Below are 26623 nucleotides of genomic sequence, written 5' to 3'. Positions count from 1 at the left end.
CTCTAATAAAGAGGCAGAATTTACTCTGGTGCCACACAAAACTAATATGTACCTGGCTGCTGCTGTTGGACTGGAAACGCATACAACCCGGACGTGGCATTTGAGACTCCATGCAGTCCATTAGCATTGCCTGCAGATGGCCACTAGCATTCATCAGAAGGGAATTATTGTGCTCTGCCTTAGTTTATTGGTTTTCATAATAATTCTTGTTCTTATTAAATATTTAGTAAAATAAAGGGCTTGCTTGCTTGCTTGCTTCAGAATGTCACACCAGGCCTTATCTTCTTTTTCTCCCCAAATATTTCTTGATTGCATTTGCATTTAAATGTCATGTATTTGCATATCCAAATTTGCCTCTGTTAATATCATGAAAGGGAAAAAATGAACAGAACACAGAGAGGGAAAAGAAAGTTTGCCAGAATGGTGCGAGTGAACGTTTTATGCAGGGCAGCATCACAAAAAAGGTGGTTCGCGCTTTCATTTTGTCGCACTGGAAGTCACGCTCATGCAGCTTTATTTCCAAGTGAATAGACTGCAATGCGATTTAAGAGCCTCTCTCTAAACATAAGGCCACATTGAGACTTTGAATGGAACTAATCAGGAAGTGACTATCTGATATTTTGAATTTTTAAACATGTCTTCTCATTTGCTGATCCGGCAGAAGGGCTACTAGAGATTCTTTTAGTTGAAAAATCACGGATTCTGATCGTTTCTGCTTTTGTCTTCCGCACCTCTGGAGTAACGCAAATTAAAACCAGTGGCGGTGCGCGAACATTCTTATTACCCCATTTTGAATATGCAAATAATGCTAGTCCTTTGACTAACCGGGTCTTTTCAAAAATCATACGGTTGAATATTTAGAGAGGGGGATTTCCATAAAAAAAGAGGCCGGGATTGGAAAACTTCCTGCTGACTTGCGAATGTAATTAGCATCCCATTGAGCCGCGCGGCTAGCCCCACCAGCGCACGCTCCACTCTTTACCTCCGCCCGGCTCTCTCTTCCGTCATGCTATCTTTTCGCGGCGCGGCTACACCGCGGCTGCTTTCTATTTGCATGTTGAATCAGTGGCCCTGAGTCTGCCCGTACGCATGCAAAGTCAGACTCCTGACGGCGTCTGCTGGTTTTTTTTTTTAAGAGGCGTTCCAGACCCTCAGAAGGTAAAAACACTGTCCCGACAGTGCCTCCTCGCAAAGAGGTTCCTTTGAGTACCTGGTCACTTCAGGCTTTTTCATAGCCAACACAAATAATCGCTCCGCTATTGCTGTAGTATGCAAACTCCTGAAGCTGTAAAACTGCGCAGAGGGAGGGATAAGGACTGATGTACAATGCAGCAGTTCCCGGAAGACTTTAAATGTTTGTATTCAGTGAAGGAAACACATTGGGGATGGCATTGAATTGCAATTAAAAAGAAGCTTGAACGTACATTTGATGGTTAAATATGTCATCTATTTGACTGCGTCTCAATAACAGAATGCGTGAGTCAACGCACAGATTTTTGCATTTGCACAGCTAACCCAAAGAGTACTCCAATTACACATGGATATGTATAGCCAATGCATCTGCTATGCCTGAGTTGAACTTTTCATCAAGACATTTTGGCTAAGAAGCTCCCCCCATCCCCCCTTGAAAAACAAAAGTAGGGCAAACAATATAGATTAAACAAAAAAAATTTGAAAACCTTAGATAATGCTTATGTAATAGCAGGATATCGTTCACTGATGTACTGTGATGTACTGCCCTTGGATCTGAAATGCAGGGATATGGGTTTCAGTGCATAAAATGTTAACATAAATTTTTATATCTTTGGAACCATCCTTCTAAGGTGCAACAGGAAAGAACATGCAAGCATAAAGTAAGCACAACTTCATTAAATCCCCCAGAATATCTTATCGGAGGCATTCTCGTGCTCATTGTCGAAGTAATATTCTATTTAATGATCTAATCCTTTCAGGTTTTCTTTATTTATTTATTTTTTTAAATCCTTGTCCTTCGTAAGCTTCGCCAGAACTTTCCCCATTTCCCACATATGCTGTCTGGTGATAAGAGGCTCCTTCACTCTTAGGCTGTGCTGTGCCTTTCTGCCTCAAAGGGTTTCCAATTTACTCGCCAATGCCCCCCCCCCCCCCCCAAACACATACACACACACACACACACACACACACACACACTCTGCAGCTTAAATCATTCAGTCAGAACTGGAAGCCTTTGGAACAGGTGACAGACAGACAGGTTATTTTTGCACACAGCCATAACTGAACTGGGAGGGGGGGGTGGTGTGGAAGAGTCTGGGTGGAGAAAGCTAGCTTATAAGTAAAATACCTGGACAGGCTGAAATCCATGCATGAATGAAAGCAGGTCAACAGCCTTTCAAGATGTCTCACTCTTTTGAATATACATTACATGCAGGTAATTGGATTACATCGAACATGTTTACAGTGCTTATATGGTGGCTGTTTGTCCTTTTTTGGTTGTTTTGGAGTCATGGCATCTGCTGGCGGAATGAATTAGACCTCTTTATATGAGCGTCAAGTGATGGCATCGGTGAACAGTTAATATCTGAAGTAAAATTGAAAATCTGGGTTTTACAATTGCTGAGAGTTTATGGTTTCGGCTGAGATCTTATTGTTCCTTATGAAAAAGCCCTGGAGGACGTGGTCTGGGAAGCGTTGCTCTATTTGTGTGAAATGTTTCTAAACCTGTTTTCTTGTAGCAAACTCAGAGAGACCGGGCGCGCTTGGGGACCCCTGCTCTGGCTCAATAACGCGAGCGAACCTGACAATCAGACCAAAAGAAATGAGTCCAGGGCTTTAACCAAGTGCACTGGGGTGTCAGCGGTCTTATCACTCATTCAGAAAGCAGGAAAGAAAACAATATTTATTACCTCTGGAGATAGGGGGTTCCTAGGCACTGGCGGCGCATTGTGGAGTAGCTATGGAAAAAAAAAGAAGGAATTTCGCCTTAATGAGATGTAATTTTTGTACCGGGCAGGGACCACAGAAGAAAGAAGCTGATTTTCAATAAGGTGTAATTTAATTTGCCGCGTATGGAAGGTACTAATGAAGCCGGGCACTGCAGCATTACAGTGATTGTGAGGACTAGGGTGGTCAATCATTTCCCCAGCCCCCCTTACGCTTTCACCTCCACCCCAAGCCGGTGTGATTGTTCCAGCTCTGCATGTGTATCATCAGCAGCCATTAGCCTGGCCAGAGGAAGCTGCTAGGCAAGCTCACTTAAGAACAAAAATGACTTAAAAGTCCATAATGGGTGGTATTTCTTTCAAATCTTGAGTAGAACATAAACAGTACTGGGGTCTCTTTCAAAACAGCTGATGTGGCAATTGTTTTCGTGTACTTCCTCATGAAACCAGGAAGTAAGATAGCAGGTCATTTTCTTGCTTTTCTCAGGAAAAAGTTTAGCTTTAGTGTCTGCTCACTGATTTCTTTGAGACTTCACAACCCCCAAAGCTATTCAGTATCAATATCGTTGGGTGTGTTGGTCTTTGCTTGTGAGAGGACAAAGGTGAATGATTGCCTGGAGTCACTAAAATAACCACAAATAATTGTTTCAAAGCATGCTTTCCATATGTTCACATGACAGTCTGAAGTAAAATTCTCAATTTCTTCACATGAATAATGAGTCTACCACCGATAAACAAATTAAACTGGTTTAAACATAAATTACCACAAACACATCACACATAGGGCAAAAGCTAGGATATACGGTAATGAGTGGTTTTAATTACACACAAATAAGTCAACTTGATAAATAAGCATTGATTTCTTTTATTTGCTAGCCAAATTAAAGCAGTGCTGGTAATTACAATGACTAAACGTGTGATGAGCAAAGCATTATATCAGTGTTGAGTCTTCATTTTGCTTACTGTATGTAATTTGGCCTTGATTTTCAAAACAGTATTTTGACACAATAGGTTAAGATCTATAAGTTCTTGATTCCACACTGTTTTTCACTGGAATTCCTCTCCATGTTACAAGAAATGGACAACTGCTTTGTTTATTTGCCTTAGATACTCAACCTGCCGCCTGTCATTAATTGGAACTCTGGCACAAATTGTTTTTTTAAATGATAATCTTTTTCAGAAATCAGCATTAGCTTCAAACACTCGGCATCACAGAACAACATTTCTGAGTATACATGTATGTATGTATTGTTGATTTATTTATTATCGCTCTGTCAACTTATACTTTCCATTAGTGCAATGGATGTATTAATGTAAGCCTGTCGCAATATGCAGTGCTGAAGGTTGTTCCAAAATATTGGTCAAGTTCCAGGTGCATTATTGTGGTTACTTGAAGCACAATCTGTGAAGTGCAATTTGCCAGAGAGAATATCTAATGACAACAAAAAACTTCAAGACCATCTTTAATATATAAGATCTTCAAAGAAAAGAAAACTGGTGTAGATCTAATTGGTTTAGATTTTTTTCTCAGCTTGAAGTTCAGTGGACTGTGTGTGTGTGTGTGTGTAAAACTGCAAATGATGAAAGTGACTCACTCTCTCTGTCTGGCAGTTCAGATTGGCTGTTTGTCTTTGGTCGAGCATTTGGTTGTCTGAAGAGGCAGAATTTTCACAAGTTAGGTGTTAACTCTACTGATAGAACTTGGTGTGATCGTTTGTCCATGTGCTGAGAGCCCATTGCCACAGCATTGCCCTAGTTTCTGGTTGGCTCGGAAACATCCTCATCTCTAATTATGGCAGATGTGCTTTTGAAGTTGTTGAAATGAGTGGTCAGTCAAATTTCTCCAAATGATGGTCATGCTCAAATCTGTCCATTGTGGACAAGTATTCTTTGTTCAATGTTTTTACTCTTTTTCCTTTAAGAAAAAGCAGACCATAATCCATGAATTGGACACTTTTTTAATAAGCCACAAAGAGTTCCTGATGATGACCATTTCAGGTTAATGGTATTATTTGGCTCTTCCAGTGTACATGTATACTGGAGAGTGACGTGTTACTTCCTTTGAAAGTATGAATTCCAGGATACATTGGCCAACACACTTACTGTATTAATCTTAAAAGCTTTTGATTTAGCTGCATGGATCACTGATTATGTACCGGAGGTCTGTAGTTCGAATTTCCAAGGGGGGGACTGCTGTTGTATCCTTGATCAAGGTACTTCAGTTGCTCCAGTAAAACAAATCAAGCTGATCAAATAGATATTATGGTGCAAGGGCCATAAAACCATATAAACTCTGTAAGCTGCTTATGATGTTTTTCAAATAGATGATTTGGGAGTCATTCATCAGATGTTTTATAGTACCAGAGGAGACCTCGCCTCAGAGTTATTTCACGAAGCTCGATTACTGAGTCAGCCGATAACCGCAATGAGTAAAACTCGGAACAGCTCTTTTTACTTCAGTCCACGTTCCAGATTTGGAAGGGTTTTAGTTCGTGCAGTTAGGCCAGCTAACTCAGTAATCCTGCTTTGTGAAACAGCCCCCTGCTCTCTTTCCCAATCACACAGTGCATCTCAGTGAAATCCTACATTAGCGTAAAACAGTAAAACAGGAATTAGTCTGAATAGTCCTCAGGTGTTTTATTGTGATCAGTGTAATTATGACGTGTATATTGTACTAATTAGCTACATCTCATAGATCCATACTATAATGACGTGTGGTTGTGATATGATTTAGTTATACACTGATGTAATAGTGTTAACTTCACTGTAACGTGCAGTTTGATAGATATCGGTTAGGACCATTCTACAGGAAACCATAAAATGTATCGCCGAAGTAATGGGATATTTTGGTTGTCTCCCAAGATTCTGGAGTCGCTTCAGATCACTCATGGACTGCGATGGTACCCTTTTCCAGGTCAGCTGGGAATATTTATATTCAAATTGGTTTTATTTGTTTAGCTTTTTTAACAGAGATGCTGTCAAAAAGACGCTTTGCAGTGTAGGTAGAAAAGCAAACTTGGCATAATTCTGAACCATAACCCCCAAAAACAAGCAACTGAGGTACAGAAAAGCAACCCCTGTGGGAAGAATTCAAATGTTGGCAAGAAAAAAATCCCCAAGGGGAAAAAATCTAAAAAAAAACTATCTATGGAGGGGGAGCCCATCCCCTGCAGACTGACCCAGTGTAACGGTTAAGCTAGAACGAATGGTAACTGAAATGCAGAGCAAACGATAAAATGGGTTGGTGAGATTACAATCAGAGGTAAAACAGACCATGCAGCGGAATGCACAGTAATATGCAATTCTAAGGAGCGGGGTGGTGCATCTAGACCTCCAGGTTGCATCATGACATGGGCTTGTTCAGTTGAGGGATGAGGCTGGAGAGGTCTATAAATTCAGGGCGGGGGAATGGTCAGAAGCCCCTGGGAAGGAAATAGAGCAGAGAGAAAGGATTAGGCACTACATAAACTATGAGAGCAACTGTTGCATATGTAGAGGCCTGAATGTATTATGGAAAAACCCTAGTGTGCTCTGCCGTGGCAGTATATCTAAAAGATGTGAAGGGGTATACACAATCATGAGAGTGATCCTCAACAGACAGTACCCCAACAAGGCACAGAACAGCCAGCCAACTTGCACATTCACATGCAGTGGCAGGAAAACAGCACATGTCTAAGAAAAGGATTGACTAAAGACGTAAGTTTCGAGCCTACACTTAAAGACAGAGAGTGTGTCTGAAGCCCGAACATGCAAAGGAAGATTATTCCATAAAACAGGAGCTCTGTAAGAGATGACTCTGCCTCCCATTGTAATCTTAGATATATACTTTGAATTTAGAAATAGTCAGCACCTTGTGGGTGAAGAAACCTTGGAGGGAAATAGAGGATGAGAAACTCCAAGATATTCTGGAGCCAAACCATTTAAGGCTTTATACACTAGGAGTAGAATCTTATGGACAATTTAAAATGTTATAGGCAAGCAGTTAATAGATGCAAGCACTGACCTACTGATGTTTATTTGTTTTTGTAAGCATCCAAGCATAGGGCTCGGTCTTGTCACCTCTGATCATGGGATTCCTGGCCCAGATGCAGGAATCCTGGGATCCTGGGATGAGAAAATTAACACAAGAACCTGGAAATTTTTATATTCCTGGAAATGGGAGAAATCTGCGATGCATCTTTAATATGTGATGCACTGTTAAAAAATAAAGGCACAGTATATAAAAATAAAATGGTTGAGAGAAATTTAATCTCATAAGGATTTAAACAGCCATCATTACTTTTCCTACACATAGATTTGGGGATCAAGTAAGATGTTTTTAAAAAAAATTTTTTAATGTTGCTCGCGATCTCATGAAAAAATACAACCATGTCTAAAACCAAAGATTTTGACATAATAAGAGACAGAATAAGCCATTATTACAGGTAGCACAGTTAGCATGCAGCCCGAAGATATTGTCTAACTTTTTTCATTTAATAATAATAAAAAAGGTGTTTTGTGTTTACTCAGGTTCCCTTTGTTCTTCCCATTTTGTCTGAAGATCTGAAACCATTCAATGTGACAAATATGCAACAACGGAGGAAATCTGGAAGGGAGCACATACTTTTTCATGGCACTGTAGGAGAACAATCTAGAAGTAGGCCTACCAGTCCATTCGGAAAGCTTCCCATTTTTGAGCCAAGAAAACATTGAAAAGACAGGTTCTGTTGTAGCTGCCAACGTTTACTGAAATATTTCTTCGAGTCAAGAAAATTGTTTAACGGGTTGTTTTACAAGAGGTAATCTACAGTTTTACAAGCAGTTTGTAAATCGTCTCAAGTGTATGTGCTCAGAATTCTAAATTCCATCAGCCTAAATGTATGGAGGCATGAGCTGTTATCAGAATTCTACTCTCTTAAACAGCACAATAGGAACTCACCTTTATTCTAGTAGTAAAGGTTTGTATATACAAACTGGCAGCCAAAAACAAAATAGTCTTATTGCGCAGAATAACTATAATGTGCTTTACCTAGATCGACTACCAAGTGGCGCTACGCAATAAGAAGTAACGGTACAGATATATTCAGGCACTGACAGGGACATAAATGAGTACTGGGAGCTTAAAATAAGTGCCGGTACTCAAGAAAAAGTCTCAAAGAGCCAAACGGTGAACAGCCCAGGGCTGTATAGAGAAGCTGCGAAGTACCGAGGTCATGAGATCTAGCCCCTGTAGGGGGGTTCAGTGGGATGTGCCCTTGAACAAACCTGATTTCCCAAAAGCAAAAATAGGATGATGATCACAGAATCGGGTTAAAGTTTTGTCTATGCAGCACTGCACTGCTGAGGATTGCATATATGCAATTGGATCAGGCGCAGGTATCTTGCTCTAATCAACATTGAGGTTATTCAAATACAATCACACGACTGGATCTTATTCCATATATACAACACAGGCAAGAGGCACCTTTCTTTTGCAGGCTTGTGAGGTGAATGCATGATCTAAATGTAGTCAGTGCAACATACGTTCTCCTCACCGCCCTGAAAGCTAAGCCAGCTTGCGTTGGCCACTTACATTACATTAGCTCATGCATGCATGTTCTCAGTTACTGAGAGCCACAAACACAGCAATACATTAAAAAAATGGGGGATATGGATTTTATTTTATTTTTGCATTAGAAAATTAACGTTTGATCAAATTATATAGCCATGTTCAAACTTCTTTCACATTTTTCGTGCTCTGAGTGAAGCCAGCGGCACAAATTGAGAGGACGAGCAGAGTGTGTGTAACGGTCAATTTATAGTTGGCTACTATGAATTTATTAATTTATAGTCACAAATAGTCATGCCAAGATTTGGCAGCTGAAGGTGAGACATGGAAGCCATCTAGTTTTAAAGAAAATTTTAAGAATTTATCTCTTCTAGAGTTTCGAGGCCAACCACCAATATGTCAGTCTTATCTGAATTTAACAAGAGGAAACTTAGGGTCATCTGAACCTTTATGTCTCTGAGCCTGGCCTCTAGTTTGGCAGGCTGGGAAACTTCATGGGGCTTAACTAACGTTTTGTGTTGTTTGCATAGCAGTGGTAGTTAACACCATGTCTGCTTATAATGTAATAATAGGGGAATATATATAAATGAAAGAGCAAAGGACATATCCTTGTGGTACTCCAACGTTTACCCTTGAGTACTCAGATGACTCTCACCCTCACCCTTCCCAGAGATATAGGAATTAAATCACAAAAGAGCTAAGAGCTTGTCCAATGAAGCCAACTGATTTCTTCCAACCTGTGGAGGAGAATATGGTAGTCTGCAGTACCAAAGGCAGCACTTAAGTCCAGTAGGACCAATATGAAAATATAGCCACAATGAGAGAAAAATAAATTATTCATTACTAATTCAAGGGCTGTCTCAGTGCTATGGTTCAATTTGCATATTTATGATGTCATCCACACACTCATTTTCATATGAAAATGTTTGTTAACTGAAGGAGGGATGTTTTCTTGAAAAGACGCCTGGAACAGAATTCTTCATATTATATATTACGGTGTATTTTATGTATGTTGCTAGGCTCTTTTTAAAAATAAAGTCACTGAAGAGGTCTGAAAAGTCGCTAAATGTAGTGACAAATAATGGCACACAACAGGGAGAGAGGTTGAAGTGCCTGCAGAAGTGAGCATGATTACTTGAGTACAATGGAGTTTGGAGGAATGGAGAGTTGCTTGTTGTCTTGTTCCTTGATGTGATTAATGCAAAGTACTAGGAATCTGTGAAATAGAAACAATAGAAGTAATTGCATGCAAAGTACTAGTATATTTTTAAAATATTGTGTGAAATTGAGAAAATTGTTATTCTTTGCAAGAAGTAGTGAACAAACGCTGCACAGCAAAGCATGCCTCAATTTGTGTTCAAACAGGAAGTTGTAACCATCAGGAAGCCGATCAATGTTCAGCAGGTCAAATATTTAAAATTAAGCATCATAAACTGACTACATATAGCTGTTTTTATTTTCAGTAGCAATTGTAATTTTTGCAGTGTTCAGTCAGAAAGCTTTTAGTGGGTAGTCCAATGAGATATCACTCCTCCTCACTTTTGGTGTAACAAGCTTTTATCCAGAGATGCGTTTGAGATATTTATGAACAGTTCTGTGTGCGGTGTATTGCTTTTCACTGCCTGCTGTTGCAAATAATTCACAACACATAAGATAAGGGTGATGTGGGACAGCTGGTGGGGGATAAAGTAATTGTAAAGAAAGTTTCAGAGCCAGGTGGAGCATATATTGAGCGTGTCAGGATGCAGCAGGAACAGCCCAGAGAAATGGTGTGTTACTTGACTTAGAGTCAGCCAGTGTGTATAATGAGTGCACTGGAGAAAGGTAGTGTATTACTGTATAACGTGTGGAGACGGCACAGAGGAACTCATTCATTATGACAGCAGGAAACCTCTGACCTTTAGAGCCGAAGGAGAACTCGAGGCGCAATTTCAAAAAGCACGGCAAAGTTGGGGGAAGAGGCGGATAATTCCCTGGTCTCAGTCTAGGCATGGGGTTACCAACACATCACTGAAAATATTGTTATATTCATGAAAATCATTTCTCTATTGATTGATTAACGGGTAATAAAAGGCAATGAGCAACAACACAGACATATGCAGAGAAAACTGTAACATAATGCCATTGCTGGGAATTATTTTTATTGCATTTTTTGTTGTTGTGTGCATTTAAAAAAAAAAATTTGGTAGAAAGTTGTTTCAACTGAAGGACAAAAAGATCTGCTCCCCTACACTGTAGGCAGCTGTGCCGAAAACATCTCCGATGACCTTCAACCTCAAAACGCATTTTTGAGCCACGAGAAGGAACACGGGGTTACCGGTTGATTTCTTGTTTTTAAATGCAATAGAAGTGCTCCTATATTTCAGCAGTTACCACTGGGCAGATGCGGGGAGAACAGCACTGCGTGCATATTGTGTTGCTTCTTACCTCCTTTGTGTTTGTCAGGTCGGCTGAGGGTTCGAGCAGGTTCACAGGGGCTTCGGCCTCGGGCTGGTGTCAGTCCCTGAGAATGATTCTTACAGTAGCCAGCCTGTTTCAATTTAATGGTTTACGAGCACTCGCGATCTGTACACCCACACAGCCCCGGTGCACAGATCATCTCCAAGGCACTTCCTTATATTTCAAGTGATAGTTAATCCCAAGGCTATTCATAACCTACAAAAAATTGAACTTTGTGTGGATTTGCTGAGGAGGCTGTCCATTCCTTGTTTCTCAAATTAAACTTTGACCACTGCCCTCGGGGCCACGCATGGGACGTGCATATTGAGCATGTGCAGAAATTTATTTATGTTGACGCTGACACATGGGTATCTTGTTGACTTCTAATGGTCCAGGCAAACTCGGCTGACATACTTGATTAAGTCAAATCCTGCGTGTTATTAGCCTGGGAATAGACAGAGTTAAAAGAATAAGACATGACAATTTCCATCAATGTAGCCAGTCTGATTATCAAATGGCCTTTTCAAATATTTTGTCCTTGTAACAATCCTGTCTTCTTACACCTGCATTACGATTACCGTAATTAGCAACAGCACAATGAAAAAGCTTTTTATTACCAATTTCACTAAACCCTTGCAATCAGTACAGCAGGTCCAGTTCTAGGCATAGAAGATATAGACGATCACCTAGGGTCCATATGGGGGGGAGGTGACATTTCAAGTGGAAAAGATGGGACAATGGACTGCATTGCGATTGGTAAGTATATCCCCCCCTGGCATGTGATCAGTAACCATAACACCCAATCACCCCCCTGCCCTGCCCTGCCATCTCAACAAGAGTGGCACAAAGGCTGGCCATGCAGTACGGATGCCCATAGATTACAATGAATATGAAAGAATATTAAAAACTGATTATGAAATTATATTTTTATGCCTGCATTATGTGGAAGATAGGAATATTATATTTTTATTGTGCTGACCAAAGATGAGATGAGATTTCATTGAGATGACCAGATTGGACCATACATTTGGGGAAAAAAGCCTATAAGATGTTGATGTATTCATACCAGAATTGGCAGGAAACACTTAAATGCCATTGTGCTTCCTGGATATCTCTTGCCCTATGAGTGTGTAATAAATTATCATATAGATGTAACAGTGTGATTTGTAGTCCTTAAGATGTGGAGCATCAGTGGGACATAAATTGATGAAGCTAGGCAGATGAAAGCGATGGTGGTGTTGGCGAGCCATCATCGATCGCATTGGCTGTCCCAAAGATGAGGCCCGAATCAGCGATTAGTGATCATCACTAGTCACACACACTGCAGCGATAAATAGTGTATCCTGAATAGAAAGCCATCTGCATGTAGCTTTGTCTGAGCGTGTGAAGCTATATGTGTAGATGTGTCTACAGACACTGAAAGTCCATACATTCATCTGACCAGACACTTGTGCTTGCTTATAGGCACTGTTAATATTGGATCCTTTCAGTTATATTTTTGTTTAATGAGAATATGATTTGTGATAATCTCATATTTAAAATGAACAAATTATATATTTTTTAAAGCAGCGTGTTAAACACTGGGCAAGCCAGTAGGCTGTTCTGTTTCCACGGTGATAGCAGGAGTTTGGTAGGAGTTAGGAGTTGCATTCTTATTGGTCCTCATTAGCTCCTCAGTGTTGCATTATGGAAAATTTTTCCTCCATTCTGCCAGTGAATTGCAGGCCACCTTGACAGTTAAAAATGTATCTTCTTCTTATAATTATATTCCCTATGGTGCATATACAGTAAAGAACTAGGTTGGTGCATCAGAATTCATTAATAGCTTGCTTCAGCATTTGTATAGAAAGCGTCTCTCCTCTTAAATTGGTGTAATCTGCTTATCAACAATTCCCTTTTGTTCATAAATAACATGTATTACTGAAAGAATCAGACTAGACCTAAGCCTCGAGTCAATTGACATATTCCCTTAAAGGTGTAATTTTTTAAAGATCACTTTTGTTTATATTTTGTTAAAGCTCCTTCACATTCTGACAGATATCAATACATTTCGAGATTTAAGAAAAAAAACCCAGTCTCTCTTACTACCCCAGGCTCTGAAATCAGCCACTCTAAATTTCACTGCACCAGAATTTTAACAACCAATCAGGGCAGCTCACTGCAAGGAGGCCAATCAGGACAACTCTCAGCCTGTCAATCATGTTGCGCCTTTACAGAGCAGAGATACTGCAGAGATGGTCCTGTAGCTAGCTAGTTGCCTAGACCAGTGGTTCTCAAACTTGGTCCTGGGGACCACTGCGTATGCTGGCTTTCATTCTAACCTCAACTGCATTCCCAGGATTTTAACAAGCTGTTAATTTTTCTTAATTAGTTGCTTTTCATGTTTTAGAGCTAGGGTTCCCAGGAAGGGCCATTGTGGGGGCACACACACCTGATCCTACTAATCAAACACTGGACTCTTTGCTAAGCACCTTAGAATCAGGTGTGTGCACCCACACTGGCCCATTATATCTGCTTAAACTAATTTGTCAAGTCAAGTTTCAAACAGGACCAGCACATTGGGATCCACAATATGGACCGAGACATTTTTAAGACCCAATTTAGGAATGAGACCTCTCACATTAATGTGCAAAAGACCAATACCATTTATCTTAAAATCAGCAGGTGTGGACAAACTACTGAGATCAGTGATCAGTGTAATGGTGAGACATCCTGATCCTGAAGGGCAGAACAGGAAGTGAAAACCACCTGGGTGTCCATGTTCCACTTGATGTTGTCCTGGGAGAGAGACATCCGTTTGACACGATCACACGTGGCTCTTCTACTCCTGCATGGAGTCCCTCTCCCATAATCTCCTGGTGTATCTCTCCTGACAGGACCATTCCTGCTGGAGTCCAGTGGAGACACACAGTAGTCCTGGTAGTCCAGCTGTCCTGCAGGAAGTTGTAAGTCTGTTAACCAAGATTGCACATGACAGGCATGTCTGTCCTTGATGGTATCTAAATTATGAAGGGATTTTGAGTTTTTTTTTCCAGCTCACAGACAGAAAAAAACCCATTAATTGATGCATGTGATGTTTGCTAAAAATGACTTTGATGTAAGTCTACATGGCTGTCTGTGGTGCTGCTTATAAATTCTGTGTGGGATGTGGTGTTTATGAGTCAGTGGTGAGGATTACCTAAATAAATCCAGGTGGTTTCTAGCGTTCAGATATTGTTGCAATTTCAGCATGTATGCTAAATTTTTATATCTCTGTTTATATTGAATGAAGCCACATTAAGTGTTTGGGGAGATTTTTCTAAGTGAATTTACATTACAGATGGGCTTACTCATTCAATGCTTGTACTCCACTTGAGCCAGTTGGTGGTTCTGGTGTAGATTGCACAGTACATTTTGTTAATGGAGACTCAATATTTTTTGTTTATATTTATTGCAGCTGCAGTGGGAATCTTGTCTATGGAAACTTAGCTGGCTACTTTGAAAGGTAAGCATTTGGTTCCATTTGAGTCCTTTCTGATTTGATGTCCTTGACATCAATTGTACTATTTTTGCTCTAATATACTTTGAACTCCTGCCTGACTATTCTCAAGTTAATTACTAATTAGAGTGAGCCCCCCAGTAAAAGCTCTGAAATAATTACAAAAAATGCTATTCCTTTATTTGTTATTATTTTTTCCAGTTTTATCATTTATACCCTGCCATGGTGTCTAATGATCCAGACATATCCTTTCTGGTGTCCTAAAACATGCGCATGAAAAAAAAATGTGGACCAATAAACGTAACATTCAAATGTCTTGTAAGAGCAGAACCCAGAAAAATCACCTTGGGACTGTGTGCAGTTCTTGAGAGGGTGCGCTGGGCTCCTTTGGAATTAATTATGCCTCGGGGGTGGGGTCCGCCTCATTCTGGCTCTGTCAGACTGGCATATTGTGATGGGCTCAGTGCTGCAGAGAACTGACTTTGACGTGCCTGTGGGGGTGACTGAGCACAGCCGGCACTCTGGGAAATAAATGCCGCTAAATTAAATGTCCAAAGTTATTGATCGTAAACCGGAGCGCAGTGTTTTTGTGTGCCATTTTCAAACGTCCTGTGGATCTTTTTTTTTTTTTACATTGCTCACAATTTTCCCGTTCTTGAAAAACGTCTTTATCTGCAGAATAATGACTTCTTAACACTGACTGCTTGTTGTATGCAGTGCCTGTGAAAGGCATTTCCTGTTCTGGTTAAAGTAAATGAACCAAGAAAAAAAAAAACCCAACTGTAACAAAAAAAAAAGGAAATGTAATGCAGACATTATTGATTTCTCAGGTAAAATGTAATGTTTATGTAGGAAGATTAATACTGTAATTATGAGAACCTCTGTGTCAGGAAGATTTCCTGCTTTTAAAGCCTGAAGTCCTGTAACACATTGCCTTCTATTGGTCCTGTATGAATTCTGGGGATTTGCCATCAAGAAATATTGCAGCACAGAACAAGGGAGTCGGTGAACACAGGAGTCCCTGAATATTTCATGAGAAGGATCTTCTGAGACAAATACTGAAAGGAAAAATGTGGCACAAATGTGAGCAGACGGCAGAAGATTTCATCCAGAGAAAACATGAACGCTCTGCACAGGTACAGCTTCTGGAGTCTTCATTTTTCATTAAAAATAGCAAAAAGCTTATTTCCCCCTGTTTTTACCTACATTATTACAAACCATGCCTTGCACTTTTTACACTGAGGCAACCTACATCTGATGGATTTCAATTCTGTTGAATTGATTTTCAGAGAAGAAGGACTAAATAATTTAATTAGCAATTTAGTCCACATGTGTCTTCCTCTTTTGCAGAATGCCGTCAGAATATATGCTAATGACACTTACAATATGCTAAGTGTGGCACTTTAAAACTGTATCAGGCCAACTGCTGGGTAAGGTATGTATTATACTGATCCACGTGGATCAAGGAAGCATTTTGCTTTACTCTCATTAAGAGGAATTGAACACTCTTCACTTGCACCACAGAGAGGTGGAATGGTGAGTTTATATTTACAAACCAGTCCATGCAACAAAGTGAAATACAGATACCAGCCATGGCAATGGTTCTGTCCCAAGGCAGTGGGGTCATCCAAGCCATATAGTGCCAAGGTAATGGTCCTTTGGAATAGCAGCAAAGCTGAAACTCATCCCTCCTGACCCTGAGCCGAAATCAGAAAACAAACAACTGCAACATGTGAAGGTCTTTTTGAAGTCCGATTTTGCGTGTGCTAAAATGTTTAGCACTTGTGCCATCACGGTTCTGTCCATTGCAGAAACCGTGAAACTCAATTGCTCAGCAGTAAGCTCCAGTAAGCCCTGCACCCATCCTGACCAGAGGGATTTCAACCGCCTGCCAAAAAAAGGCTGGCCGGTTGCCCGGTTGGGGCAGGGCAGAGCCTCCGCTCTGTCAGACACCGCTCAGCGGCAGACGCAGGTGAGCCTTCGCGCTCCGCGGAAGATGTGCCCGATCGCCTGCTTCAGACTTTTCTTCAGAAGTAAATGAAGACCCCCGCGGAGCCGATTGGAGGTTGAAATTGCAGTCTCTGTTATTACTGTAGATTGAGCTCTGAAACACCCGCAAAGCACGGGGAGATGAGACGTCGCGAGCAGCTGGGGCGAACAGCACCTTTCACCACAGAGACGTGCTGTGCTGAGAGAGGCTGGATTCCTCATAATAGTTCCTTTTGCCAAACAACCATTGTACAAGAAGAAATTTGGCATTGATCTGTGTTTTGAAGGTTTCTTTGACTCTATTTATTGAAAAGTTTTGTGCAATGACTGTTGCCCCAAGGCACTGTTGCACTGAATACAGACAGACAAAAGTTATTCAAAAGAATTGTAAAACCTGGCTCAAATCAAGGTTTCCTATGCTCATGGTACAGCTATTCAATGGTCACATGCTCCTGAAAACAACACAACAGGAGCTTATTTTATGTTTTTGAGTGCCATATTCCATAACAATCACCTGATACATTTGCCATTGTCGCATATCCTTATTCTGGAAAAGTAGCTGCAATCGAAGGCAGTGTCTCACTTTTTAATGTTTGAGTTCACAAAACTACTTATTAATGGACAAAACGAAGAAACCATCTAGAAATAGTTTTTAAATTGCATATTTCTTTGGAAACCGCATCCTTTCACACAGAAACACAATTTATTTAAGAATAGGTAGTGCTGCTCTGTATGGTGCCAGGAATGGGAGATGAATAGAATTCAGAGCGTTCTCTGTCACTTTTCACCATGGACAAGATCTCTGAAGATAGTGCTGGAAATGATGAGGGTCACTCCCTTTGAAAAACATGTGGCTGTCGCAGTCCTTTGAAATCCGCTCTCGCCTTGACTGCATGCCAGTGCAGTCCTCTTAGGACAGGGTGGAGCGGTAGGAGTTGAACAGGGGCATTTGTGATGAGTTCGACAGCCTTTCACAAATTCTTTGAGAATAAGCTGTGCCGTTGTAGGCCCTGAAAAGAGGCAGCTGCGATAGTTCAGTGGAGGGCTCAGGAGAGTTTTTCTCTGCTCTGAGAAACTATGAGTCAGGTATGGTTTTATGACTTTTTGTTGTGTAGCAGGTGGTAGGATGATCTCACCCCATTAATTTAATGGGTGAGGGAAAGGCTGGGAGCCTGAAAAGAAGCCCAGCTTTCTGGCATTAGTGAAAGGAGTTGCCAAACCACCATCCATTGCAAGAGGTAAAAAAAATCATTGTTCAACTCTTTTTACATTCTTGCAGAGACCGTTAAGGGAAATGTTTTTCTGGATAGATGGAGCTTCTGTCACACCTGAAGTGTGTGTGAATGCAATCAAAGAAGGTCCATTTGGTTTTTAGATGATTTCTCTGGCCAATTTTTTCCATGTAGATAAAGTTTAATAATCAAATTGTGTTCTTCAAACCTAAAGTTAAGTTGTTCATCAAGTACTCTTCTTAAAGCATTCTATTTCTAAATTTTATCATCTATATTTTTGATCTGGATTTCAGAATCATCCAGTCTTCTTGTCTTTTGAAGCACCAGATGAAAATCTTATATTGTAAAGTGACTTTTGGCTAAAACAAGACTTGCCAATGCCTTGGTCTGCTCAACTAAATGTATATTTTAACTGAGAGAAATCCATGCCTGATCATATCAATAGCAGGCAGAATAAGTGTAGATACTGACAGATGAATGGGGAGGTCAACTTCTGCACACCAGATGGCATAATGTCCCAGGGTGTAGACTGATGCAGTAACCAGTCTGCATGCAGATGAGTTATTTAATCTGAGACCTGCTCTTTCACCTTGAACATCAAGGTTATAAATAAGGTACAGATGAGAAAAGGTTGACAGTTTTGTACTGGAAATGTGTTGATAAGATTCTCCTTTTTTACTTGAAGTTTCCCTCTTATTAACGTTGTTGGTTTCTGTTGAGGTTGGTTTTATACACAGGCAACAGTGCTGGTCTGGTACATTGTGTTCTCTACTGGACATGGGTCTAGCTCAAGGAAACATGCTGTAATGATAGCTTTTAAGATTTTAATTCAATTTTTGTATTATTACATTTCAGACTATGCACAATTTCCTGATACTGAGCTTAGCATTGCATCTCCTGGAGCCAATGGTCCTTGGAGAATAAACCAGTGACTCAAGACAGCAGATGAAAACAGAAATCACTTTGATCTCTTTGCTGAAAGACTGTGCAGACTGGACAAAGACATGCAATTGCTTGTTGTGGCATTTCCATGAGAATATTTCAGCAATTTTACCTTGGAGTTGTACAAACACTCCTGCATAACCACCAGTAAAGCAGGTGTTTTGAAATATCTTGCCTGGAAAAATACTGCGTGAGTCTGCTTTTCCCGATACAGGAAACCAGAATGGTCTTAAAGGAAAATCCCTCTAATTATGTTGCCTGATGAATCCAACTAGTGGTACAATCTTCACATTTATCACTCCGTTCCGTCTTCTCTAACGGTTTCTCCTCTCCTTCCTACCTCTCCGCGAGGACACGTTACCGGAAATTTCCCTCCTCTTCTCCTTCTGTCGTCTGTCATGGGATAGTTCCTCCACATCTGTGGGGAAAGCAGGTTCCCTCAGCAGCGGTTTTGCAGTGTAAACAGCTGGGGGTTTGTCCAGTTCGGAGCAGCTGCTACCCTGCTTTTCAGTTTTACAAGACTGCCCGTGAACAGAGCGTGATTTATGGTGGACGTTCGGAGAGTAAAAAGCAGATTTTTTTTTTTGCAGTTGGAAGGGGGCGGGAATGAGTCCCATGCGAGGTGGAGGAGTTTTAACGAGCAGAGGGAATAGTCGCTCACGCCAGTCACTGAGACGTCCGCCGGTCTCTTCAGTCAGAAGTGAGCGCTGACACCCTCCGTGATGATCAGAAGGCTCCGTGTGGTGCGGGGGCAGACGCGGGATTGCTTGTGCTGCTGCGCTGCTGTAGAGATGAGGCCAGTACAATAGGCACAGTCAGGCCTCCACGTCCACACCTGCTGGCTGCCCAGCCCTGGTTTTCCCACGATTCTCATCCTCCCCCAGCTGGGTTTCGATCCTGTTTGCCCTTAAAAAAAAAAAAAAAAAAAGCAGGCCTCTCACCGACTGGATCTACGGACATGTGTACGAACGGAAACCGACATGAGTGATACAAAAGGGAGAAGTTCCGAAATGGGAACCCGCGTAGCGTGGCTGAGCCTGTGCAATCTCCGCGTAAGAGGACATGCTCTGCCTCTGGCTGTTTTGACAGCCTGACCCATGGCGATCCCTTCCATCTCAGGGCTTTTAATGTGTTCCCCATACACGGAAGCAGGGCACTGTACAACATCCAAGGTGAAGCTAGTGTCAACATATGTAACTTGATTAGTGAGACTGCCTTTCAAAATAAACACTGGTGTTTCACCCTCAAACCTTTGCTTAGGCCCCCAAGGCTGAATTTTGCAGGACTCGATTCATTATTATGTTATGTGTAGTTAGCTTTTCCTGTATATGCACCATATTGCCCCAGTGCTTTTTTTTAAGTCTGGAAGGAATTTGCTAGGTATATTGTGAGTGATTATAAATACAAAACCAGACTTCAGACTACTCGCACTGACACTGCAACAAAAGACCCCTGTGAAGTCACCGGACGCCTGGTTTTTTTCTTTCTGTTGGTGGCCGTTTAATGATCAAAGATCAAAACGCACACGAAAGCAACACCTCAGCATGACTATTGAGGGTTTGTTTAGACATCAAACATGCCAATTCCCTTTTCAACTCTGAATTGAGATGAATTAGTTTCCTCTCAACACCACCCTGTGAAAAATGATTCACTCACTTTCCTATTCACACAGATCTTTTTTGGATTAAGTGTTTGGCATGCAGAATGAGCCGGCGTCAGAACTTGAATGACTCATAAAGATATTATAAAACGAGAAGGATGCACACTCTTAGTCCTAGAAGGGCTGAGTTTCTATTTGTTTTTTATTGTTTTTCATGTGAATCATTAAGCATGAGTCTTTCGGCATGATATATCTGAATAGAAGGGTCAAGCTCGGGCCACGTCCTTGTCCTGGATACTTAAGCTGCGGAGTAATTTTGATAAAATGCACACACAGCTGGATTGATTTAGCATTTTGAGTGTAGTTTACGGTGAGTACCATTAAACAGCTGCATGCTGCATACACTGCTCTCACAATAGGACCATACACAATTATGCCCGTTGTCAGTGTTCTGAAATGCTTGCTAATGCGCTATCATGATAGCTGCATGCTCTAATCAATATGCAGGCTGGGGTTTCTATAGTGTATTCCATGCTTTTGAGAGAGGCTGTGTATACATTTTGAACTGATAGAACAGCCACAAGAGAAAATCGCCCCTGAGTCTGTTTTAACTGTTGTTCCTTCTTCTTTCTTAAAGAGGGGTCACGACGTGGGCCTCTGCCATAACAGAAGCAGTGTGTCTGCCAGATGGAGATGGAGGACCGGTCTGGAGTGCCACGGCGAATCAGGGGAGCTCGTCCAAGAACCGGGCCCCACCGGAGACAAGCCCGGGGGACAGGCCCGATGAAGTTCAGTGCCTGGGTGTACGGGTGTTTTGCCATCGCTCGAGCCTCGCTGTGCTGCGGCGACCGGGATGTGAGCAGATGTCCGCTGAGACCAGGTAGAGACCTCTGGATCCCGGGCCCACTCTGCAGGGCCCTGGCCGCTTGGCACATCGCCCTGGAGGTGTTCAGCGAGAGAGAAATGGAGAGACGTCAAGCCCTCACGCATGGCCGCAGTTCCCGCAGGGACCCTAGAGTGCCATTTCGGAAAATGGCAGGATGTAGTAAACACTGGATGTTGACAATGACATCAGTACACCATTCATAATGTATGACTAGGACTGCCCTCCTTCTGTTATCTTACCATCCTTTCTGGAGTGTTCATGGGCTATAACCCACTTAACTTAGTTTAAGGCATTACCTTACATCTTTAAACAATTCAACTAGGTTTCACTACCTTTCTGAACATGCAACAAAAAAACCTACAAATCTTATGAATCCATTTTGAGAGCAAAAGTGTCAAAATTTCAATGTTATGACACAGTGTTATGTAAGCGCTTGGATGATTGACAGATTGAGGTTTTTGCTTTTAGCCAACAACTTCCAAAGACATGTTACCTTTCTTTCGCATGTTTGTATGCCAGCTCTTATCGAATATGACACTCTCACGGGTCCTGCTGACAAATGCTATGTTTTTTGAGAAGGTGGAATGCCCCAAACTTCTGGGAATGGTTCTGTTCATCTTCTCAGAACCTTGCCGCAATGCATGCTGGTAATCTACACCAAGAAATCACCTTGGTGTTGACAGTGAAAAGCAAACTTCCAAATGATCAAATGAAACAATCTAGGCCACACCTGTCATGCAATTCATTGATCTTGACATCCATTACAAGATATTGCTGGAAGAGGTGAAATCAAATACAATTTATTTATTTTTTTGTTGCGAAGGCAACTCCTTTGTATGCTTATAAAAATGTAACCTTTCCAAGTATTTTTCTCATTGCAGTTATTTCAAATTTGCTTTTAGTGATGTTGTTTACATGGATCCCTTCATAATATTGTAGGCATTCTTAAACCTGTGACTTCAGTAAAACATTTAATAGAAAAAAGAGAAAAACAAAACATTTATAGTAAATAAATATGTTCCTAAAATCTCATCACTTTTTCTGTTTAACAATAGTGCATTTCTCAATTTCCAGATTCACAACACTGTCTGGTGAGATGTGTCTGAATCACTAATACAAAAAGGTGTAAAGCATTCCAAATAAAACCACAGTTGTGATTTTAAGTGCCAAACTAGATGCAAAATAGATGCGCTGTTAACATGATGTCAACATTAGGCAGAAACGAATATTTGTGCGGCTTTCATTTTCTGACTGGTGGCCTATGATAAGTCTGTAGCTTTCTATAAATGTGCATTTAAGTGGGCTGGCTGCACGGGTGCAGTCAGAATTCAACTCCTCCACCAGACAGACCGAGATCCAGCGCTTTAGGTGGAATCACTACATGGAAGCCCTGTAGCTTATCCTACTAGTGTCTCTCTGTTGTCTTTGATGCTAATGTCTCGCTGTAATTTCTGATAATGGACACCAATGGTCATATTTAACCTGAAGGCTACTTGATCTGTGGATCTGCTGGTCTACTGATCTTGTCAAAATAATTTGGGGTGCAGGGGGGAACTTACATAAATTACCATTTCTATCCACATTGAACTGTGGTGTAGTGGTCTCAAATAGTGTGAAACAAAATTTGAGGCTGAGAGAGAAACTGCCATGCCATTAAATTTCTTGGTCGACGGGCTTCTCCATGTTGCATCCGACTGCTCCAGTGTGACAGTTTGTCCTGAGTGACTGATGATGCATACATCGCATCACCCATGGAGGGAGGGTTACAGTCAGCTTCACCTACTTCATCTATTGGCTTCATGCAGTTTGGCAAATTGACGAATGAGTTTTCAATAATGAGATGGGCCGATACATAGGCCCATTCAAATGCGCTGCTCCAAACTGATGAGAAAGAAAAATGGTTAATGAAATGTTGCAATGATAGCACAGTGTTAAAAATACTCAGTGAAAACATGAGAACACGTCTGTCCTGTACGTCACCATATTTAAAAGCTGAAACAAGTTCCATGTTCTCTGAACTCATTTTGGCTTAACAAATATGATTACAAATAGAATTCATTGAGTATATTCAGTATTGTGTGTATAAATCCTACAGTACATGTACTCTGTGTGCATAGGTTGTGTATACATATGTGTTTGTGTGTGTGTGTGTGAGGAACAACTAAATGGAAGGAATACTATCAATGTGATGTAGGCATGATATGACCCTTCTATTGATAGGGTACATATAAGAATAAGGTCAAACATTGAATTATTTTCTTTTTATTTTAGAAGGCATTTGTCATCAATAATAACTATCTTTGTTAGAGCTTTTGTTACATCCATTGTCCTGGTACATTGTGCTGCGTAACATTTGCTAAAGGCAGGAAAAAAATAAATAACTTGCCAATCTGTGCTGTCTGGAGCTGCTATCTGCCTTCTATTCTCTGTTTTTTGTGCTTTAACAATCCTATTTCCTGACATTTTGGCAAATATGAACATAGCTTTCATATGTTAAAATGCACAATGCTTCTGTGTACTAGACAGATAAAAAAAACACAGAAAATACAAACAAAACTTGTCCTTTCTCCAGCCTTCAGCAGATTGGTTTTTATTTGTGTCTCTGATTTATCCCCAGGGAGATCGGCGCATCACAAATAGAATTGGTGCCGCGGTGCACCGCTGCGTTCGGCTGGCCACCGAGGGCAGGTGAATGCATTACATCAAATGGAGGCGACCTTTGACCCCTGAGCCAGGTTTTAATGTACTCTCTATCATAGGGCTGGGGACGCGGCGCAGTCCGATCGCGGGTTAAACGGATGCGGCAGAACATCGTGGGTCTGAGACGACACTTTGGCCCCCTCCCGCGGGCTTGGAATCCAGCGTGGCTGTGAATAGAAGCGCCGCCATTTCTTATCCCTGGAGCCAGGCGTCCTCCATCCTGACACGAGGTGTTTGTAAGTTGGCCCCGTTCACTATAACTAATGATTGTTTGGTTAATTGAAGCCTTGTGCTAGTCTGCCTCAATCCGCCCCCCTCCCCCCCACCCCTGCCTGCGCCCCAAATTTCCCCTGCACATGGTGGGGGCATGACATTATTCATCTTGCCTCAGAGGGTGCATCCAATTCTTTTAAATTACATTTAAGAAACAGTTCCAATTGCCAGGAAAGGATCCAATTGCCATTTACTTAGCTTTTTAAAATATAAGCATGCCATTACATTTGATAGATAGCTCCTCTTCTAACACCACAGGACTAATTGATGCAATGTAAAATTCTCCTCTTGTAACCACCACACAGACAAATGTATATTCCAATTCATGAAATGATTCATCAACATTCATCTAGTGTCCAAAAAACATACTCTCACTCTTTAACTCCTTTACACAACACTAATGAGTTGGCAAAATTACTAAAATCTTCCAAAAACCAAAGGAAAACAACAATTACACTTCAGCGTACAGTATGCCTGTATATTACTGCATAATGTCATGATTGTCTGTGTAATGCTGTACTGAAGCAATTCACAGATATTGATAATAGAATGACGTCATATAATTACACCAGAATTCCTCAAATCTTTGCTATTCAGCGAGGAGCATTTTTCACCGCTGTATACCTTTGGGCTATTGTTGGTTTTATGTTGTTGCTATGGCGAAATACAAATTTTTGGTGGTGAAAGAATATTTTTTACAAACTCCCATATAGACACTATTGTCCAGTATGGCATGCTTGGGGGGTATAGTTGCTGATGAGACTGCAGTTTGGGGGTGCTTGTTAAATGGACAAACTATGCACTTAGATACTTTGTATTTGGCATAGCTGTTGTGTATTACCTACTAATCAAGCTAAAACATGGAGTTAGAAGATCAGTTGTCATATACGCTCACTCTGTAATCATTCTTTGCATTCAGAGTTCTAAAATGCTGTATTCATTGGAAATCAAAATATTTGAAAAAACAAAATGACTTCTTTCTTACATAATTCTCCTGAGCTAACTGTGATGTATTCCTGGGTCAGAGCTAATCAGAGTCAATGTAATTACCCCCAAGATGTTTGTAAAGAAACTTTTTCCAAAAGAAAAACAAAATTAAGAAATTTTAAATTAAGTATATTTAAATGAATTGTTTAACATATCACAATTAACAATGCGCACTTGCCAAAAATGAGGTAATGCAATGTTAAATACCCCAGGCATTCAGCAGCCTTGACATGCCAGGAACCTTATTCTGCTCTGTGATTTTAAAGGGGTGTAAACTGTAATGGTTGTTGGCATGCAGTGCTAAGGTTTGGTCGAATATGTACCCTGAGTGTAAGAGGCATTGCCAAGGCCATGAAAAGTTTGCACCCTGGCTAAAGTAACCACAGAAATTCACCACACTTACAGTATATTACCCACACAGGCCTGTGACTGTTGAATCATGATTCTGGTCCCCATAACCACAAGACAGTCCTCTCATAAATATGTTACTTGCAGAAATAACCAAACCTGTCTTCTGGCCTGCTTTTTCTTGCCTGTAGAAGTGATGGATCCTAAACCTGACTCCTGGTCCTGCGGTGCAGTAAGGGTTAACGGCTACAGAACTGGCAGGCCTGTCACTCGCATGCACAGGCGCACAGTGACCTGGAGATATTTTCACCGGAAGGGACGACTGATGGCCATCTGATCCCTCTGCATGTGAACCGCGTCTTATCGCCAGCATCTGTGCCACAGGACCAGAATCCGTCAATCAGTCAATGAAATTTTAACACGGTGCCTGACAAAAGATATCTTGGGATAATGCTTTACAAAGGAACAATGAAAACAAAGAATTCTCCACGGATGGAGAACAACAGGACATAATGTATCAGCAAGTGTGAAGATGTGAAGCACAGTGAGGGGATGGAGGGTCCTAAGAGTCCCAGAGTCAAAATTGGTGTCGTCTTGCTTTTTCCTCTCCACCCTGCTCTTCTCCTCTCCTTGCCTCTAATTTACTGGGTTTAGCACAAGTTATTACTCCTGGTTTGTCAGTGACTTCTATTACAAATATGAGGCATCTGGGGCCTTAGTTCTAACAAACAAGGATCTTGAGATTCACTTTCATGGATGTGAATCCATCTGGTAATATGGAAGGGTTATCTGGGTTGGGATTTGGGATTCATTATGTTTACATTGCATCCCACCCTCCCCCCCCCCCCACCCCCTCATGCCCAAACCCTAGGGGCACCCACCTGGTGACAGGAATCTTCTCCTTTGCCTGTTGTTCCAGCCTGGTGTTGTCATATAAGCCTTGCATTGGCATTTCAGTTCAAATTTTCCACTGCGCTGCAACTCTTACACTCTGGTGAGACAGGGAGCGAATACTCTCACCCCTGCTGTTTGCGTTCTTTTTTCAGACCCTAAAACAGATTGTGAGATTTTTTTCCTTTATTTTCTAACTTCTTTTGAAGGAGAAGCAGAAGTCTCTCAGCTTTCACATTGTCTCTGGTCTTCTCAAACACTGGAAGACCCTTGTGCTCATTGACAGGTTATCAGGTCTGGTCCCAAATCCTTTCATGCTGATTAAGCTCTTGCCCTTTACAGAGAAGAGGGTCAATGTAGGCCAAATGCAGAAGGCAATGGGAATCAAAAAGGAAGAAAAATTTTAAATGAAT

General features: G+C 41.2%; 1 long non-coding RNA gene across 1 annotated transcript in view; it reads left to right on the top strand.

Annotated features, from left to right (window-relative positions):
• Window positions 1-26623, top strand: part of LOC135261484 (uncharacterized) — a 51285-nt gene that overhangs the window by 3514 nt on the left and 21148 nt on the right. The window contains exons 2-4 of the long non-coding RNA XR_010331968.1: window positions 13761-13829; window positions 14321-15498; window positions 20763-23947. This is a non-coding gene — a long non-coding RNA (uncharacterized LOC135261484). The remainder of the gene's footprint in view (window positions 1-13760; window positions 13830-14320; window positions 15499-20762; window positions 23948-26623) is intronic.

The sequence above is a fragment of the Anguilla rostrata genome, chromosome 8, assembly GCF_018555375.3.
Source record: "Anguilla rostrata isolate EN2019 chromosome 8, ASM1855537v3, whole genome shotgun sequence".
Taxonomy (NCBI): domain Eukaryota; kingdom Metazoa; phylum Chordata; class Actinopteri; order Anguilliformes; family Anguillidae; genus Anguilla; species Anguilla rostrata.
The sequence above is the reverse complement of the archived record's forward strand: the minus strand, read 5'-3'. Positions and strand labels throughout refer to the sequence as shown.